This window comes from Mytilus californianus, unplaced genomic scaffold (genome assembly GCF_021869535.1).
Source record: "Mytilus californianus isolate M0D057914Y unplaced genomic scaffold, xbMytCali1.0.p SCAF_8, whole genome shotgun sequence".
NCBI classification, from domain to species: Eukaryota; Metazoa; Mollusca; class Bivalvia; order Mytilida; family Mytilidae; genus Mytilus; species Mytilus californianus.
This window is the reverse complement of record NW_026262734.1, coordinates 44,957,417-44,977,906: the sequence shown is the minus strand read 5'-3', so window position 1 is coordinate 44,977,906 and position 20,490 is coordinate 44,957,417. Positions and strand designations below refer to the sequence as shown.

The 20,490-nt window shown below is 33.3% G+C and overlaps 1 protein-coding gene across 8 annotated transcripts in view; it reads right to left on the bottom strand.

The window, feature by feature from the left end:
- The window catches only part of LOC127712112 (uncharacterized), a 468,529-nt gene that overhangs the window by 53,101 nt on the left and 394,938 nt on the right, over positions 1–20,490 (bottom strand). The window lies entirely within an intron of this gene.

The following is a 20,490-nucleotide window of genomic DNA, read 5'->3' as shown; positions in this document are numbered from 1 at the left end:
CCCCCTCTTTTCGAATTCTTGTCCTTTCACCCAAAATCATGTTCGCTCCAATTCACGTTCATCCCTTCAAATTACATTCGCACCCCACGCCTTCGCACCCTCAGTCTGTTTGTACTCTTCCTTTAATTCTAAATCAGGCTTTTGTTAGTATAGTTCTATAACATGATGAAATAAAGATATATTAAGTTTATTTTTATTGTTTAAAAATAAAGTGACTCACACGAGATCAAAGGGTCTTTTCTATTTATATTTTCATAGATTTACTTCTACCAAACTGGTTACATTTATTTTCACTTCAGACCAGGCTAACTAAGGGACCTGCACATGGTACCCCCTTTTCCCGTTTCCTGATCCCTCATTATCATGTTCCCTTACCCCTGTCCAACCCCTCAAGGATTTCAATGGTTTTGTTTGTTTTCTTGAGAATATAAATGGCCTAATTTGTAAATTATAACCCTACAGTACGAGACAATTCATTTTATTGATGGATTCGTCTTGATTACAATTTGTTTACAATTAAACACCACCCCCGGTCTCTCTTTGGTATAAAAAATCAAGTATCAGGTTTAAACATACACGTAGTGCTTATCTTGTTTACCAAATAACACGTACATTTGAGTTGAAAAATTCATAATTGTTTTGTGCTTAGTATTTTTAAATACAAAATTTGTGTAAAATTTGTGTATCCCATATTCAGGTTACAAGACACCTCAGCATAATTTGCATAATTTGGTTGACGAGGAGTACAAATGTAGCTCAGCTGCATTTCAGAATTTTTAGGCAGAGAAATAACTTGTCCCTGGCAGCAAAACAGCATGCCCCGAGAAGTCTGTATTCAACATATATATAAAAACAAAATCACAATTTACACTTGCTGTGCATGTAATTTTATTTTGTTTGCTCATTATTGTTGCCACAAATTCTTCATTTTTTGACGCCATAGCGGAGTGGGCATTAAGTTTTACCCTTGTCTGTCTTTACGTACGTCCCAAAATTGGTGTCCGTTCTCTAACTTCAGTTTGCCTCAACCAAATGTTATGAAACTTATACACAATGCTTATTACCTACAAACACAGATCAAGTTTGAATTTTTTTTGGTGGTGTCACTTTTACTGTTCTAGAGTTATGCCCCTTTACAAATGGAAAAAAATTGCTGAATTTTTTGTTTCCGTTCTCTAACTTTAGTTTGCCTCATCCAAATGTTATGAAACTTATACACAATGCTTATTACCAACAAACACAGATCAAGTTTGAATTTTTTTTGGTGGTGTCACTTTTACTGTTCTAGAGTTATGCCCCTTTACAAATGGAAAAAAAATGCTGAATTTTTTGTTTCCGTTCTCTAACTTTAGTTTGCCTCATCCAAATATTATGAAACTTATACACATTACTTATTACAACAAAACTCAGATCAAGTAAAACTTTGGGTAGTTTCACTCTTACCGTTCTTTATTTATGTTCCTTTATAACTTTATATGCAAGCGGGGGCATCATCTGTGTCCCATGGACACATTCCCCATTTATTTAAAATATGAACTACATTATGCTTTTAAATGTCAATTATGGTTGATTTTCTGACAGAATTACGCTGACATTTAATTTCATGATTTAAGTACATGTAAGAGGAAGGAGTGATGTGTTGTGAAAGATTCTGGAATGTTCAACTTTACTTGGAAACTATTGGCAAAGTACTGACAGAATTTACACGAGAAGCCAGTATTATCTTGTCTTGCAATTGGGAACTATATGTAAAGTGCTGAAACTTAAGAACAACAGGATCAACAATACTTGGAACTACATGTATAATCAAAGTACTGTCAGAATCCATATGAGAGAACCCAAGATCATCTACACTTGGTGTCTATATGCAATGTGTTGTCAGAATCCACTTAAGAAGCCAAGATCAACTATAATTTGGAACAATATGCTTTAGTGCTGTCGAAATCCATAAAAAAAACAAGATCAAAAGGACCTACTTTACCTACCTGTCCCAATGATGAATACAGATTATTGAGTTTTATAAAAAAACACTGATGGAGATTATTGATATAAAAATAATGAAAATATAGAGCTGATCAGCTAATGATTGTACATGTACATGATGTATACATGTCAACAATTACTAGTATATTGAAATTTACAATGCTAATAAATGTTTTATAAATTTGATCTCATAGACATTTGAGGAATAAAAATCAAAAAATGTTTCAAAAAATGAATTTTAATAGAGCTGAATTATTTTTTTTTTGGCTGTCTGTGATGAATTTTGCTGCAAACACGATTCATGATCTGCAAACTGCATTATATGCAGTTGTCTTTAATACAGAAGGTAGCTATGAGATTTGTAAATTTTGGAAATCATAATACCAAGTGGCAGTTGTGGTAAATGCACATGCTTTTGCCTCATCTTTTACCTCACCAACCCCTGACCTAAATGGCCACTTGGATTATTTTACATCATTTGGCATTTGTTTTCCATCCATATGCTATTCACTTTCTATTTCAAAAGTTATATTTTCTGGATGAAAGGAGAAATAAAATACAGTTTTGTTCAATGAGACAGCAACCAATCAAAACAACCAAAAGAATTTTATACATGTAATGTCTGGGAAAATTTGTGTCTCACTAACTGACAACATTTTTATCTACTGTAAATTCAGAAATTATTGCGTGCATTTATTATTGCGATTTTTCACGAATGAACTATTAATTATCATGATTATTCCGATTACAAAAAAATCTGCATAAAGATCTATAATTCAGTTTTCAGAATGCAAGTTCTTATTATTGCGATATTCACCCTGTTGCATTATTTGCATTAATAATAACCTCGCAATAATTTCTAAAATTACAGTATCACAATGATCCAGATAAATATTGTTTTGTAAAGTTAGATATGCACTCAAATTGATACAGATTGCAACAAAGATCTCAACCTCATTTCATGGATCAGTGATGAAGGTTTAAGTTACCTGGTTAGGGTTGTTTATCAGATACTGTTGGCAATAGGTTATTTGTCAATGTCATGTTTTTGTGTTTTTGTCTGTTTTTTCTAATACTAAAAGTACATGTAGCCGATAAACTATATGTATGCAATGTTTCACAAATGTAAGGAGTACATGTCGGTCTGGCAGTTGTCATTGACCACATTTACATGGTTCATTGGTCAATGGTAAGTCCTCTTTCACCATGCTACATTGTGTAATCAATAGGTCATTATATTTGGTGTATGGTATGATTATTAAATGTATATATTGAAATATTAAGTAAAAAGATGTGATATAATTGTAAATGAGACACTCCACAAGAAACCAAATAACACAGAAATAAACAACTATAGGTCACCATACGACCTTCGACAATGAGTAAAACCTATACTGCATAGTTGGATATAAAAGGCCTCCAAATGACAAATGTACAATTTAAAACAATTCAAATGAGAAAACTAATGGCATGATTTATGTACAAAATAATGAATGAAAAACAAATATGCCTGTCTTGCAGGGTTTATCTGAACTTAACCTCATTTCCATGGTTTTGTCTGTTACTGGAATACTATATATGTTTCAAAATATTTGGTTGATGGGATGATTGTAACAGAGGCGTATTTAGGGGGAGGGCCCATTGGACATGATTGGTTGATTTTATAGGGAATCACTGAAGCACTTCCTATATTCAAGGTGATAGGACGTGCCGCTGGAATAGGTAACCTTTTCAAGCTTGAAAATATGTGAATAGGTCGGGAAAACTATCAGAAATATATGATACGGTCAATAAAGTTTCCATAACTTCTTCGTCTGTCATCTTTCTTGGTGTTCCCGGGTGTGATTTAAATCAACCAGTTTTTCTCTTTTGACACTTTGGTATTCTAGTCTTACATTACACTACATGAAACCCAAGCATTATGGGGAAAAGGTTACATTTTTACCTACGCAATATATGAAAAAGGTGGGGTAACAGAACCTCAGCGGCACCCCCTATCAATTAAGTATTGAAGTCCCCCCCCCTGAGGTATTTATACATCTAGCTGTATGAACACCATGTCATAGCATATGGAAGTCATATTTCTATACCCATGTTAACCCTACGATATGAAAATAAGGAGATGTGGTATAATTGCCAATGAGACAACTATCCACCAAAGTTCAAATTTAAAAGTCAATATTAAAAAAAATAATTTCATCTCCATATTATCATCATAAGCCGATAATTACGTTTCTTTGCAGCTAGCAGGTGGGTCAAACCAGTGTTCACACATCATTAAAAAAATTGTCATACCTATTTTTTGCCGCAATGACACACTCCACTCTCCTTATTAGCTTCCCTTTTGAAAAAAACGCATGTCAAAAAGTAAGACAGAAGTTAAAGTTTGCCAAAATCACCAACTAATATAGCGTCCCTGTGTACTGGGCGTAGTTTTAAAATTACAATCCCAACTTTTCCTGAACCTAGTTAGTAGTATAGATTTTGTTTATATATATTGTCTTTAACTGGTAGTGTTTGGAACTGGCCGGTAGACTGCGGGTGTGTGTCCTAGGCAAAATCCCGACTTGGTCAAACCAAATATTTTGCGCTTCTCCGCAAAGCATGCGGTATTGAGGGATAATAGCATAGAACGATATATAAGGTCAGAATACTAGTAAGGTCCCGGTTACTATTGACCAATTTTCATCTACATGATCAAAGGTGGAAAACTGCAAATTATTGCAGTGTCGGGTTTTTTTTTTCTGCGTAAAACAAATAATCAATTTAGTGAAATGTGTTGCTCGAGTTCCGTTAGTCTATTATAATAACTCATTCTTATTCAATTATTTTAGTTATTACGCTGATATTTCCTTTTTTTTTAGTGCGAACTCTGATGGCATATTGATAGATACAAAAGAAAATAGAAAATTAACAAATAGCAAAATAAGTAAAAGGAATATCATAAACATTGGCCCCGAGGTCTCATGTTATAGGACTAGAGTTCCAAAAATCATAGAATCATGATACGAGAAAAGATATTTTCGTGCCCATTTTTTGATAAAGTATATAAATCTTTGAATAAAAATGTTATGTGTGACTGTCAAGTATTTAGTCTTTGTTTGAAAATTGTAATGTCCAAAATTGTTTTTGGAAAATAAAAAATACTTTTTGCAGTGTTAAAATATTTCACATACTCCGGAATTGTTATGTTCAAAATTTTTTGGCAAATAAAAAGTACGTAACTATTATCAGAATTTTGCAGTGGGAAAATATTTCACATACTCCGGAATAGGATCCTACCAATACTTGGAAATGAAGATATTCTAAGTAAAAAAGAGATTTATGACAGTAACAAAATGTTATAATATGCCAAACGGATAAAACGCTTAAAAGCTCATTAGAGCTTATGTTGACTCTGTTTGTATACTTTGCCGACTCTAAATAAAGCTTATTTATTATTATTTATTTATTTATTATTTATAGCGTGCAGATGAACCCCGATGCCTTTATACTATAGCATACTATGGGTTTTACTTGTTTTTGAAAGCCGTAAGGTGACATGCAGTTGTTTACATCGCTATCCTTTGTTTACGGTTAAACATTGCGTCATTGGCAAAATATTTTCATATCTATATATACTAATACATCTTTTGATATATTCAACCAGTATTTAAATGAAAATAGGGTGCGAACGGATCCAAGGGGCGAACATGTATGGTGAGAATGTGTTTTTGGAGCGAACGCACCAGATACCGTCGTACATGTCAATATTTATATTTTCTATTTTTTAATGTTATGCTTTAATATATCATCTATAATTCTCTCCTTTTCATTTGAAAAATGAACAAAACACTCTGTATTTCTGACCGTACGTATTTCCTGTTTTGTAGAACGTTTTGCATGGTTTGTTGACATCGGGAAAAGGTGGGTCCGTGTATATTTGCGTCCATTTGTTTTTCATTTTGAAATATCAAAAACAAAAAACAAAAAACGAGAGTGTTTTCATTTTTCGTTTTTGATTTCCCAAAAACCAAAACGAAAAACAAAATTGTTTTCATTTTTCGTTTTTGATTTCTCTAAAACCAAAAAGGAAATCTAAAGTGTTTCCGTTTTTCGTTTTTGATTTCACTAAACAAGAATTTTGTATTTAATTTTAATTCTAATTATTTCTCGTTTTATAATGTACAATGTTTTCCTTTCTTAAGCTTGTTTCACAGTCATGCCAATGTAAACACCCCGGTGTTCTTTCAACATAATGTAGACAAAATAGACCGCCTGACTTATGAATTGAACTACGGTGATAAATGAATCAAAGCCTCTCAAATTACCTTGTTTATATCTTTGATAAAAAATAAATTATTATATTTAAATATCAAACGAATCATAAATTTAAATTGTACAATATAATATTATATAAAGATGGTACAAATAAAAAGATTGATTACAACATCACATTAACAAGGGAGGTTACTACTTTTAAAAACTTATAAGAAAACTACCCCGGTCGTTAAAATTTACATGCACAGTCACTGTGGTTATCAGATCGTTAATCGAAGATAATGTCGACGGATGCAAAAGACTTTATCAATCTAAACAATGAGGGTGCGTGATCTTTACTTTTAAATTTAGAAAGGTTGATCTAAGATGATTAGAATTCATAACCAAGGTCCATTATACGAACATTCAGGACGATAATGTGTTTTGCTTGATCAATTGATTGAAAAACAAATTTCCGCAATTTCACAATTCAAACTGGGATTAGCATTCAATCGTTTTGCCTTTCGGAGCCTACTCGGTATTAGTTTTGCTTATTTTTGAAAGCTATATGGGGACCTTAACTAGAGCCTGGGTGTGGATGGGGTTTACGGAATAGAGAATAGTGGGCAAAAAATATAAATAATAGAAACAATGGACCAAGAAATAAAAAAAAATAGAATAACGAGGTGTTAAAATATAAAAAGAATAGAATAATTGGCAAAAAGTATAAAGAAATAAACATTAAAAGAATAGAGAACAAGAGGCTCTCAAGAGCCTGAATCGCTCACCTGTTTTTCAGAGGAGAAGATTTTTAAATGTTAGCAAACTTGATGAACAAATTGTGTAAAATTGTCTTTAAACTCCTTAAGGGGTCAATTGAAAATTTTGGTCATATTAATTTTTTTGTAGATCTTACTTTGCTGAACATTATTGCTGCTTACAGTTTATATATATCTATAATAATATTCAAAATAATAACAAAAAACTGCAAAATTTTGTTAAAACTACCAATTCGGTGGCAGCAACCCAACAATGGGTTGTTCGATTCGTCTGATAATTTCAGGGCCGATAGATCTTGACCAATTAAACAATTTTACCCCATGTCACATTTGCTTTAGAAGATTTAGTTTTTGAGATATAAGCCAAAAACTGCATTTGAACCCTATGTTCTATTTTTAGCCATGGCGGCCATGTTTGTCGATGGATCAAAACTTCGGATACAATTATAAACTAGATACCCTAAGGAACATTTAGTTAAAGTTTGAAGGTATTTTGCCAGTAGTTTCAGAGGAGATTTTTGAAATAGTTTACGACGATAGACGACGACAGACGACGACGACAGTCGGGCCCCGGTGAGCTAAAAATGGCCTGAAACACTGATTAAAGAATAGAGAAAAATGGAATAGAATATCAAAGAATACAGAAATGAAGAAATACGCATCCAGACCATCATACTAGTTGTTTAAACCAACGTTATTTTGTCTCCGGTAGAATGTTATTGGTTTTCATACGTTTTCTTTTTATTTCTATGCCTATCAATTAAGACATGAGCTTTCATAATTTGCCAGCTTACATGTATTACATTATAAAAAAAGACTAAGCCGAACATCACTCTGGATTTTTTCTCAAGTAGACCTCAGCTACCCACCCTACCACACCATTACCGAAAAGTTAATAAAAAAATCTACGGCAATATTTTTGTCCGCACTAGGTGCAAAGGGAAGCTGGGTACCTGAGGTCTTCTGGAGAAAAAAATCCAGGGTGTAGGATAAAGCAAAACATTGTAATCCACATAGCCAAGTGTGTGGCTGTTGTTTTCAGGGTATGAATGGTTCTTTTCCTCGTTGAAGACCCTCCAGCTACTTTCAAGATGAAGAACAGGAATAAAAGCCCTGTTCATTGATAATTTGTATTTTTTCTATGTATTGTGTGCGATTTTGTCCCATGCACATCTCTTTATTTTCTATTTTAAGGCCTGAACACGGCTCAATGCAAGTTTAGCCCTTCAATATTAAAGGTCATATGTTACATTATTGTTTCGGATAAGAGTGAATTTGGTACCTATTAAAACGTTTAAACCCGCTGCATTTGTTTGCACCTGTTCTAAGTCAGGAACCTGATGTTCAGTAGTTGCCGTTTGTTGATGTGGTTCATAAGTGTTCTCGTTTCTTGTTGATTATATAGATTATACCGTTGCATAGTTTTCCCGTTTGAATGGTTTTGCACTGGTCATTTTGGGGCTCTTTGTAGCTTGCTGTTCGCCAAGGCTCCGTGTTGAAGATCGTACTTTGACCTATAATGGTTTTTCTTTTACAAATTGTGACTTGGATGGAGAAATGTCTCATTGGCACTCATACCACATCTTCTTATATCTATATATGGTATTTTTAAGTGAATTGTGAGATTGGGATTTCTAGCTTTAATCTCACCCATGTCAACTTTTTATTTGTATTTACAGAAAAGAGAGCTAGTTTTGTATTCTTTAATATACTGTAACAGTTTAATTTTCCATGAAAAAAGGACAGTTTTTTCTATGTCCGGTAGCATCGTATCATATCTGGACATCGGCTGTTGTCTGCTCTTTGGTCGGGTTGTTGTCTCTTTGACATATTCCCCATTTCCATTGTCAATTTTATTATCGGTAGGCATGTAAAATTGCCAAACCATACACGACCGTTCATTAGTCATCGTAGATCTATTCCAAGTCTTAATAAGTCTACACAAAGCAGAAAGGGAAATTTTACAACAAGGAATATTACACAACTGAAGCCATAGTCATAAAGATCGATTGACTGATTGGTGTTCCTTTAACGTCGCCGCAGAACATAAAATTATTACCTGATCTTCATTCTCAACATCTTCAATCTCTATTGTTCCCAAGGAAGCAACTATTTGATTCTCTGGGGTGGGGCAGGGATTTGTACCCGAAGTCAATATTTTTTTTAACCCAGACTGAAAAACATGCCTTTATCCATGGCCACACACAAACACAATAATATTTTCAAGATTTATTAAAAACATTTTTTTTTACACTTTTATATTTTTATGTTGTTTTGAAATATTAATTTGACTTGAATTTATACGAATTTACTAAATATACATGTTTATACCAAGCCAAGTCCGTTTATATCTTGTTTCTCGCCTGACTATACAAAAGACCAAGAGAGCTTCGGCCATCATTTGTCGTCTTTGATAGATATGGTTGACTGATAAGCTGTCTATATAAAGTTATGGGACAATGACATGAAGACATCACCAAATCACCATATACAATACACAAAAAGACACCTAGAGCTTACCATATGGTCTTCAACTACCCACCAACAGGCAGTAAGCTCTGGTTGGCCTTAAACACAAATCCAAGGGCACAGCAAAATGAGAAAATATCCAATTAAAACTGGGTGACCTGGGAGGAAAACATTGGAACTTTCCTAAGAAATACAAATTTCACCCCCCTCCCCCTCAACATTTTAATAAGGAGATGTGGTATGATTACCAATGTGACAACTATCCCCAAAGTTCAAATGAAGTGGATGTAAGCAATTATATATAGGCAACCGTACCACCTTCAACAATGAGAAAAAAACCAGTAGGGTATAGTCGGCTATGAAAGGCTCTGACATGAAAAATATGAAACAGTTCAGTTGAGAAAAAACGGCCTAATTTATAACACAATAAAACGAAAAACAAATATGACAGACATCAACAAACGACAACCATTGAACTACGGGCTTCTAACTTGGGACAGGCACATACAGTATGTGGCGGGGTTAAACATGCAAGTGAGCGCTCAACCTTCCCGTTAACCTGGGACGAGTTTTGTTACAGAACAACATAAGAACAAACTATAAAAATCAGTTGAAAAGGGCTTAACATATCAGATCGATACAAAACAGAAAAAAACATCAAACAAAAGCACAGACCGGACGTGGCAGGGTATTTATACATCCTTAAAAAACAAAAAAGGACACAAAGTACAGATCTGAGAGTAATCGCAGTACTGACAGCTAGTTTAAAGCCAATAACAACTAGCACAAAAATCATGCATCTAAGACTAAAATATCAATCACTACACATCCAACATCCAATGGATTTAGCGTAAAGACGTCATTAACAGTCAGAGAAAGACATGACTTTGTGCAATGCCAAATCATAGGTATCAACAGATTGTAGTACATTGATGTGTATAACAATAATATGTAGTATAATTTTAAGGGACTGATAACAAAATTAATATTTATACCAATAAAAACAATATTCAAAGATCTACTTACAGTGTTCAATTGGTAACCTTTTAAAATAAGTTTGTTTAAAGGATTGATAAGTTTACCCTGATCGTTTTTAATTTACATGCATACAATTTCTATTTATATTATTATTGATAAATACAATATTGCAGAAGTAGTGGAAATATATCTACAAGTGAGGGAAGTTGTTTGTGACTTCAGGGAACTTTATTCGGATATGCCTGTTATGGTCTAATTGAGATTTACAAGACCGTCATTCAATTTCAGCACATTTTGTGAATGTATGTCCCATTTATAGGCATTATGTTTTCCGGTCTGTGTGTCCGTTTGTTCTTCCGTTCATCCGTCTGTTCCGCTTCAGGTTAATATTTTTGGTCAAAGTAGTTTTTGATGAAGTTGAAGTCCAATCAACTTGAAACTCACTACACATGTTCCATATGATATGATCTTTCTAATTTTAATGCCAAATTAGAGTTCTGACCGCAATTTACGGTTCACTGGACATAGAAAATGATAGTGCGAGTGGGGCATTCATGTACTATGGACACATTCTTGTTCAAATCCTTTATTAAAGAAGTTAGTAAATTTACTTCAGATAAAAATACTAAATTAGACGAACCAATCTAATTAAAAGATATATCTCTGATTTCGTTATACTTATATAACTTTTTTGTATGAATTTTAATAAGATTACTGGACAAACGCGTTCAATCTTCGGACTTAATTCTTATCAATTTTACCGAGCGGAGCGAGGCGAAAAAAAAATAACGTCTTTCAAGCCAAATCTTATATGTATACTATACACACAAATTTATTGTTTAAACTTGGTAATCGATTAATCTAAAATACAGTCCTAGATAATCAAATAATCATGAAATATTTGGTCTAGTAATCAAATAATCACTAAAATACACGGCCAAGTAATCACATAATCAAAAACCTCATGAGGAATCATTAAAGATGACATATTTTTGTATTAATATTGATTCACTTATAAGGTCTTTGCATCGGAAATAAACTAATTAATTCTAAAACCAGTTGTTGGGATAATACGGGTCATTTTCTTCACATTGACATAATTTACTAAACGTTTATTGAAACCTGTAATGTGAAGACGTGAATGAAAATGCGGAGTTTGTGAGACCAGGTTCAAGCAAGCAGCCACTCGCTACCAGCCACTTTGCTAGCAGCCAGTTTTCAGATGTTTATATAAACCCAAATGTTGCATAAGATTCAAACGTACTTCAAATGTTTTTATTAATATATAACCACTATATTATCAGTTTTTTTAATACATAATTAAGCAGTCAAAGACACTATTCAATGAATTTCAAAATTTCATTTCTTGTTCATTAATTATATAAATACAATAGAAATTCCTTTCAATTCATCACACAGCGTGCTGCACGCTTTACATTTCATATAGTCAACACTTTTGAGTGTATATAGAATCGTAAATAATTATGAAATTATTTAAATGTTGGCAAAATTGCAATATTGTGTGAAATAGCTTTCCATATTCTCGGCGTCCTGTCAAATAGTTCATGAAAAGTAACAATTGTTCTGCATTAGAAGAAAAAAACGTTGCACTCGTGCTTTAACTTTTTTTTTTGCCACACAAAACTGTTTTGACAAAACATTCTACTTCTGAAACAGTAGGATTTCGCTTACTTATGATTGGACGAAAGGTTTATTTTTTGTACTCAAAGTATGGTGGGCAAGGAAATTATTTATTAGATTTATAAATAATCCGTGATTTACCCAAACTGGGAATTTTTATCAAGTAGGCTCTAGGTCTCTAGCTTACGTTTGCACCTAGTGCGGAAAAAAGTATTGCCATAGAATTTTTGTTTGTTAACTTTTCGGTAAGGATTGGGTAGGGTATCTGACCTCAACTTTGGACCTACTTTAGAAAAAAAATAAGCCGAAAAATACCCTGTGTTTTTTTCTACTGTAGACCTCAGCTACTAAGCTTCCCTTTGTCTTATTGCGGACAAAAGTATTGCCTTAGAATTTTTTTTTATTAAATTTTCGGTAAGGGTGGGGTTGGGTGTCCGCGGACCCCAACTTTGGACCTACTTAAAAAAAAAAAAACTAAGACGAATAACACCCTGGATTTTTTTCTCCAGTAGACCTCAGCTACCCAACTTCCCTTTGCACCTAGTATTGCCGTAGATTTTTTTTTATTAACTTTTCGGTAATGGTGTGGTAGGGTAGGTAGCTGAGGTCCACTTGAGAAAAAACCCAGAGTGATGTTAGGCTTAGTCTTTTTTTATAATGTAATAAGCTGGCAAATTATGAAAGCTCATGTCTTAATTGATAGGCATAGAAATAAAAAGAAAACGTATGATAACCAATAACAATCTACCGGAGACAAAATAACGTTGGTTTAGGCAACTAGAATGATGGTCTGGATACGGGGTTCTTCATTTCTGTATTCTTTGATATTGTATGCCGATTTTCTCTATTCTTTAATCAGTGTTTCAGGCAATTTTTCTCTACTCTTTATTTCTTTATACTTTTTGCCAATTATTCTGTTCTCTTTATATTTTAACACCTCATTATTCTATTTTTTTTAATTTCTTGGTCCATTGTCTCTATTATTCATATGTTTTGCCCACTATTCTCTATACCGTAAACCCCCATCCACACTCAGGCTCTAGTTAAGGTCACCATATAGCTTTCAAAAATAACCAAAACTAATACCGAGTAGGCTCCGAATGGCAAAACGATTGAATGCTAATCCCGGTTTGAATTGTGAAATTGCGGAAATTTGTTTTTCAATCAATTGATCAAGCAAAACACATCATCGTCCTGAATGTTCGTATAATGGACCTTGGTTATGAATTCTAATCATCTGAGATCAACCTTTCTAAATTTGTTCAGATTGATAAAGTCTTTTGCATCCGTCGACATTATCTTCGATTACAGATCTGATAACCACAGTGACTGTGCATACATGTATATACTTTAACGATAGGGGTAGTTTTCTTATAAGTTTTAAAAAGTAGTAACCTCCCTTGTTAATGTGATGTTGTAATCAATCTATTTAATTGTACCATCTTTATATAATATTATATTGTACAATTTAAATTTATGATTCGTTTGATATTTAAATATAATAATTTATTTTTATTAAAGATATAAAAAAGGTAATTTGAAAGGCTTTGATTCATTTATCACCGTAGTTCAATTCATAAGTCAGGCGGTCTATTTTGTCTACATTATGTTGAAAGAACACCGGGGTGTTTACATTGGCATTATTTACTATCAATGACTGTGAAACAAGAAAGGAAAACATTGTACATTATAAAACGAGAAATAATTAAAATTAGATACAAAATTCTTGTTTAGTGAAATCAAAAACGAAAAACGGAAACACTTTAGATTTTCATTTTGGTTTTAGAGAAATCAAAAACAAAAATGAAAACACTTTGGTTTTCCGTTTTGGTTTTAGAGAAATCAAAAACGAAAAATGAAAACACTTTTGTTTTTCGTTTTGGTTTTTGAGAAATCAAAAACGAAAAATGAAAACACTCTCGTTTTTTAGTTTTTTGTGTTTTTGATATTTCAAAATGAAAAACGAATGGACGCAAATATACACGGACCAAGGTGCTCTCATACACGCCCGCGTTCCAATGTCGTCAAAACTATTTTTGAGAAAACCCCTCAAAGCTACCGTTTCCAAGGCGCTCATCGTTAGAAACATGCGTTAAAATATGCGCACTGTTAAAGGGCCGAGCCACCTTAATCCGTAGTGGATCCGGCGAGGTGATCCGTGAACGTTTGACCTAGGAATAAGGGAATACGGCCTTAGCCCATATCTAAATATTAATGATAAGACACCAAATTATGTCCATTCTAAATAAATTTGGATACAAGATAACGAGCATAACGGAAAATATTAATACTGATATGTGACAAAAAAAGTCGCCTAAACCTAATGTGACTTTATCATACATTATAGTGTGTGATACATTTTGTGAGGGAATTCGATGTTTGCTATACAACTGCTCGTTTCAACGCACATTATGACAATACCACTATACACATCAGAATGATTTTTTTGGCAGTGTTTTAAAAAATTATGTTACTTTGTATCCACGTATTGTTTTTGAAACATTGAATGTTTTCAAAGGGTGAATCTGTATGAAGTCAATGATTATGCAGACTTTTGAAGACCAAACTTTCTATTGCATTTAATACGCAAATACAGAACGACATATTTTTTTTTAAATCATAGCAAAACTTTTGGTTGACAAATTTTTATTCGTTATTGCAAAAACATATCTTACAATATCTGTCATTTTCTCCTTACCCAATTTACCTCTATTACTTATTATGATGTGGAGCGCTTATTTTTTATTTAATTTCACGCAATTTGATTGGATTGGTTACCTTCATACTGTTTATGCTTTTCATGCATGTATATTGATTAAATTAGAACGTGTATGAATGTGTACAGTAACGTAAATGACCTACAAACTGGACACTGGACGAGTCCATATTATGATTTATCAATGAAACTTAAGGTATGAAAGGTAAGACTTGACACATCTCATGTTTTCACCAAATTCACATACACAGTCAAGCGGATATATGAATAATTGATCACTTTATGGTAAAAGCATGAAACTTGGCATAGTGAAAGATTAATGGGTATAAACAAAATTTAGATATGGAGCCACGAAAAAAAATCCAATATGGCCGCCAAATTAAAGATGGCCGACATAGGTATTGGGAATACAATTAATATCATACACTTGATGAAGTCTACGAATAAGCAAGAGTTTAGTAGATATCACAAATTTAAGGAAATACATTTAAGATATGCTAATAATTATTTTTGCAACTTTATGAATACATTATTAATCAAAATGGCGTCCAAATTCAAAATGGCACCATAAAAAATGTCAGAGTTTGACAGTATTAATATATATATATGCAGTATCAATGTGGTATAGAAAGTACAAATTTGTGAAACTGACCATGTAGTGTAGACACTGACCTATAATGTATAAATTATACCAGGGGATAGAGATTATGTTTTCAAAATGGCGGCAACATTTAAAATGGCGCCGTAAACAATGTCAAAATTTGACGGTTTTTCGTAAAGATGTGGTATAAAATAATACAAATATAATGAAACAATTATTTGGATACAAATGCAAACATACATATTATTTCTTTGTAATAGGTTGCATAAACAATGAAATAAAAATGGTCGATACAATTCATAATGGCGTCTCTGACAAGGTCTAAATTTACACAGTTATAATAAGTGATTTCATGACTTCAAAATATCTTCCAATTTCAATTCAATAGCATTTGATATGTCCACTTCATTAGGATTTTCAATAATTTGTACAAATGAATCCAACAGATCCTCATATACGGACCATGTGCCTCAAGCTGATGCTTACCCTTCCCAGAAAAAGCTGATACTGTGTCACAATCGGTGAAAACATGGACCAGTGGTTAGACTCAATTTCAATGAGTTAAATGAAATATGTCGGACGTTCTTTCCATTGCCAAAACCTATCCACAACTGTTCAATCTGCAGTCTGTTGTTACAAGACACAGACAATACAACAACATCTGTATCAACTGTTCTGATCAATATTCTGTTGTGACCTTTTTCTATTCAGAATCGATATCTAAGGCGAGCAACAACATTCTGGTATCTGCCATCTCATGTGGACATTAGTTCAATAACTCATAGCTGTGTTCTGCAGTATATCCAATGGCGTTGTCCTTGTCAGTTACTATGATCTTTTTTTTTTGTCAGCTTTGATTATTTTATCAGCGAGAAAATTAACTAACTCAACTTTATTATCGTCCAGACCCAAGAATTATTGCCAGTCCCCTAGAACATTCGATTCATATTGAGCTCTCCTTGGATTATCTTTATACTGTTTTCTACGAGTTGACGCTTTTAAGCTATTGTCAACGTACGTGTCAAACACAACGTCAATTCTTCGTTAATCTTTCCCAATACTCAGAATATGTAGACCCACCAAGAATAATAGAAACCACTACAGGTTTAAAATCTGTTAGAGACGACACATCAACTAGACCTTTTGACAAAAGGTTAGCTTTGTTCCCAGACGGATGTACGATTTTGACTAAGCGATGTATCTATCTCTATTAACAAGCAAGTCTTGAAAATAAAGGACAATTACTTTTCAAATACAGTAGCTTGTGATCCATCGTAGAAGTTTTCTTTGCAGGGTGTGGTGTTTAAAAAAGTGGTAACTTGTTCCTCTTGATTTTATCAGAGACAGACGTTGTTTAATCGACAAGACATCAGTCTCACATACAGACCTTACGAATATCAATTCTGTCAATTCAATTTGCAATGTTACATACCAGGATTCAAAACAAGGAGATTGTTTGACCTTTCAAAACACCATTTTTCGAATTCTAGGATTACCTCATTATCACTCAAAGAATCTTTGTACTGTCGTTAAGCGTTTGACAATAAACGATAAAGTGTACATGCTGTAACTAAATGTTCTCTAAAGTGTTTTTTGTAACACGAGACGCCTTCAGGAATTAATTTGCTGTACCGAGTGATGTAAGCTGGGCATTTTCTTAAACACTAGTCCATTCACTATCGTCAAACCAACTACCGAGTGCTTTCAACGCAGCCATTTTTATGTGTAGGCCGCCAAACATCATGACAAAGTTTTCCTCACAATACATACGAGGTCAGTTCCTTTATATTAGTTTTACTAAGTGTGAAAAGTGGTTGGTCAACAGCAACAACAGAAGTTTGACCTTGATTTAGCTTTGTTACAGCACTACGAATAAGCTCCACAAATGTTGTATCATTGCAACAGATTTAGCCTGCTCGTGAAACAGAGGTAGAAGGGCAGACATTGCTGGTAGTTTATTCCAATTTAGCAACGATGAAGCATGACAGGCAAACGAGGAATTGTTTGTCCCAGTTTCAGCCTTAACACTTGCATTTACCGCAGCATCTTTGAGCAATTGACTTTCACTTTTAATGCATCTTGGAATGAAGACATATCAATTGATAGTTGATGGTATACGTCTTGGATTATGGTCAATGTGGTCCACAGCAGACGAAGTGATAACATTCTGCAGTAGATGGGTAGGGCAAACACTATCTTCCTGGATATAACTACGATACATGTATGCATCATCGGTCATCGAAGTAGAAATTCCTTACACTCTGTCTTAGGAAACAGATGGTCCAGGTTTGAAGAAAGTGTAGTCTAGATCACGTTTTTTGTAGTCGTACAGTGGATTATGATTGTCAAGCACAAACAGGGGGTTCATCGTCTTTCATGTGACGGTTGGATTGTTTCTTTGTACAACTATTTATTAGAAGCTGTCCTGTTGTCAGTTTCGAATGAGAATTTGAACGATCCCGAATGTTGGGTCCAAACTGAATCATACTGACCAAAAGAAAGCAATGACTGGGGTACAGAAGCTTCTTATGGATTTTTATAGATGGCTTCTTATATAAAAAAAAATTCATTAGCATTATAACTAACACTGTACACAGTTTCTTTCGTTTACTGTAAAGTGGTCAATTATACAAATATATTGAACTTAGCCTCTTAACTATTGATGGCCATTTTGAATTTGGCGGCCATTTTGAAACTTCTAAGATAGCTCTATATCAAAATATGTCTGTTAGCGCCATAACTAGCACTGTGCAAAGTTTCATGCTTTTACCATAAAGTGATCAAACAAACCAACATATAGGATTAAGCCTCTTGACTATTGGCGGCCATGATGGAATTTTTTTTATGGCTCCATATCCAAAAATATTTATAATCATAAAAACTAACGCTGTGCAAAGTTTCATACTTTTACCATAAAGTGATCAATTGTTCCAATATATTAGACTGAGCAGCTGGACTAGATAAATAATTTATACTTGCCTATTGTGGAAAAAAAGAGAAAGTTTACAAATAAGACGTTTCATTCCATTTATTTCATTACTCAAGTCTTTTTGTGAAGCTAACTGCAGAAATACAATTTATGCACGGCTAGGCCAGGTAAAACTATTGTTTATCTTAACAAAAACAACATTTTTCAGTCTCATTGGAATGTTATAATTGCAATTAATCCTAAACTAAAGTAGCCAGTAAATAATCTGCATATTTGTGGTCATCAAAAGGTATAGAACCACTAATTCAGGCCCGGTCGAAAAGAACATACAAGAAAGTAGTACATATTTTAAACAAAATAGTTCATACGCATAGCTGTATCTTTGTCAATAGTGGGAATATTTGGGTAGTTTTAGTATCAAATGAAAGCTTGAGGACTTGGGATCACTGTAGAACCCTTGTTGAAAGTTTTATTTGAATAATAAAGAAGTATATGAAATTTTAATAGGAGGGCTCATTTGGCCTGTTGTTCAGATGAGAAGTTCCTGTTTTTGTACTATCAAACTTCCGGGAACCAGTACGCTCTAATATGTAATTAAAGGTATGTTGATTTTTTCAGCACAAGTCAGCATAAGGTACAGTTTTGACATGAAATAACTGCCACTTTATTTGAACTTCAGACAAAGTAGCCATTTATGCTTGAAATTGCAGAATTTAACATAGAAAGCAATGGGGCTATGAATTAGTGGTTTTATACCTATTACTGACAGGCATGTGAAATTCTATTTTTAGAAATCATACCCTTTACAGTGAAAATTGGTCACATTTGTTGTCAGAAATCATGTTACATTATTTTTTTTATGTAACAATTATGTTAGTGTCAAATTACAGCCCTCAAATTGCTACAATAAGGTATTTTAGCCTTTTTTGGTCATTTAGCATGCACACAGTTAAGATTTTACCTGAAATTTAAATTTTTGGATTATCTAACACTGAAACCAATGAAACTTGTATATTATGACTAGTTTATAGTATAAATATTGTTTTTGGTCAAATTATCTAGTGAGTGTTCATGTTTTATTGTGTTTCTTGGTGAATTATTTATTTCAAGGAAAATTGGTGTATACTTATATAGGAATTCCAAAATCTCACTTGAAATGCATTTTATAACCATTTTATCAAGTTGTCTAGCTTGGAGATACATCAATTGCTCTTGTTGATCCATGTTTATACATAAAAGTATGTTTTTTTTTACCAAATCACTCTCCTTTTCCAACATGTAGAAAAAAGGGGGGACAAAATAATCAATTATATTTTATGTTTGGACCACTGTATTTATATTCAAGGAAGAATCTCTGACAAAAATAAACCATATAGGTAAGAACACTGTTATTTGAGTAGATATTAACAAATCAGAACTGGTAAAAATTGAAAAAGTGTCATATCTGTCACTATTAGTATCCATATGTAGTTTTCTTTGTTTAACGCATATGTTACTACCAGTCCAATTTGAGCTTAAATTCAGTGATATAGTGTTTTGACAAAAGCTTTATGTGTTTTTCTATGCTAGAAATAGATCATAGAAGGAAATTAAGTCAAGCAGAAGTCAATATCACAAGTTTGGTGCTGTTATAGGTATAGAACCACTAATTCAGGCCCGGTCGAAAAGAACATACAAGAAAGTAGTACATATTTTAAACAAAATAGTTCATACGCATAGCTGTATCTTTGTCAATAGTGGGAATATTTGGGTAGTTTTAGTATCAAATGAAAGCTTGAGGACGACTTGGGATCACTGTAGAACCCTTGTTGAAAGTTTTATTTGAATAATAAAGAAGTATATGAAATTTTAATAGGAGGGCTCATTTGGCCTGTTGTTCAGATGAGAAGTTCCTGTTTTTGTACTATCAAACTTCCGGGAACCAGTACGCTCTAATATGCAATTGAAGGTATGTTGATTTTTTCAGCACAAGTCAGCATAAGGTACAGTTTTGACATGAAATAACTGCCACTTTATTTGAACTTAAGACAAAGTAGTCATTTATGCTTGAAATTGCAGAATTTAACATAGAAAGCAATGGGGCTATGAATTAGAGGTTTTATACCAAAAGTCAATTCGATCGTTTTAAGGTCAATTTCGTGTACCTCACAAAATC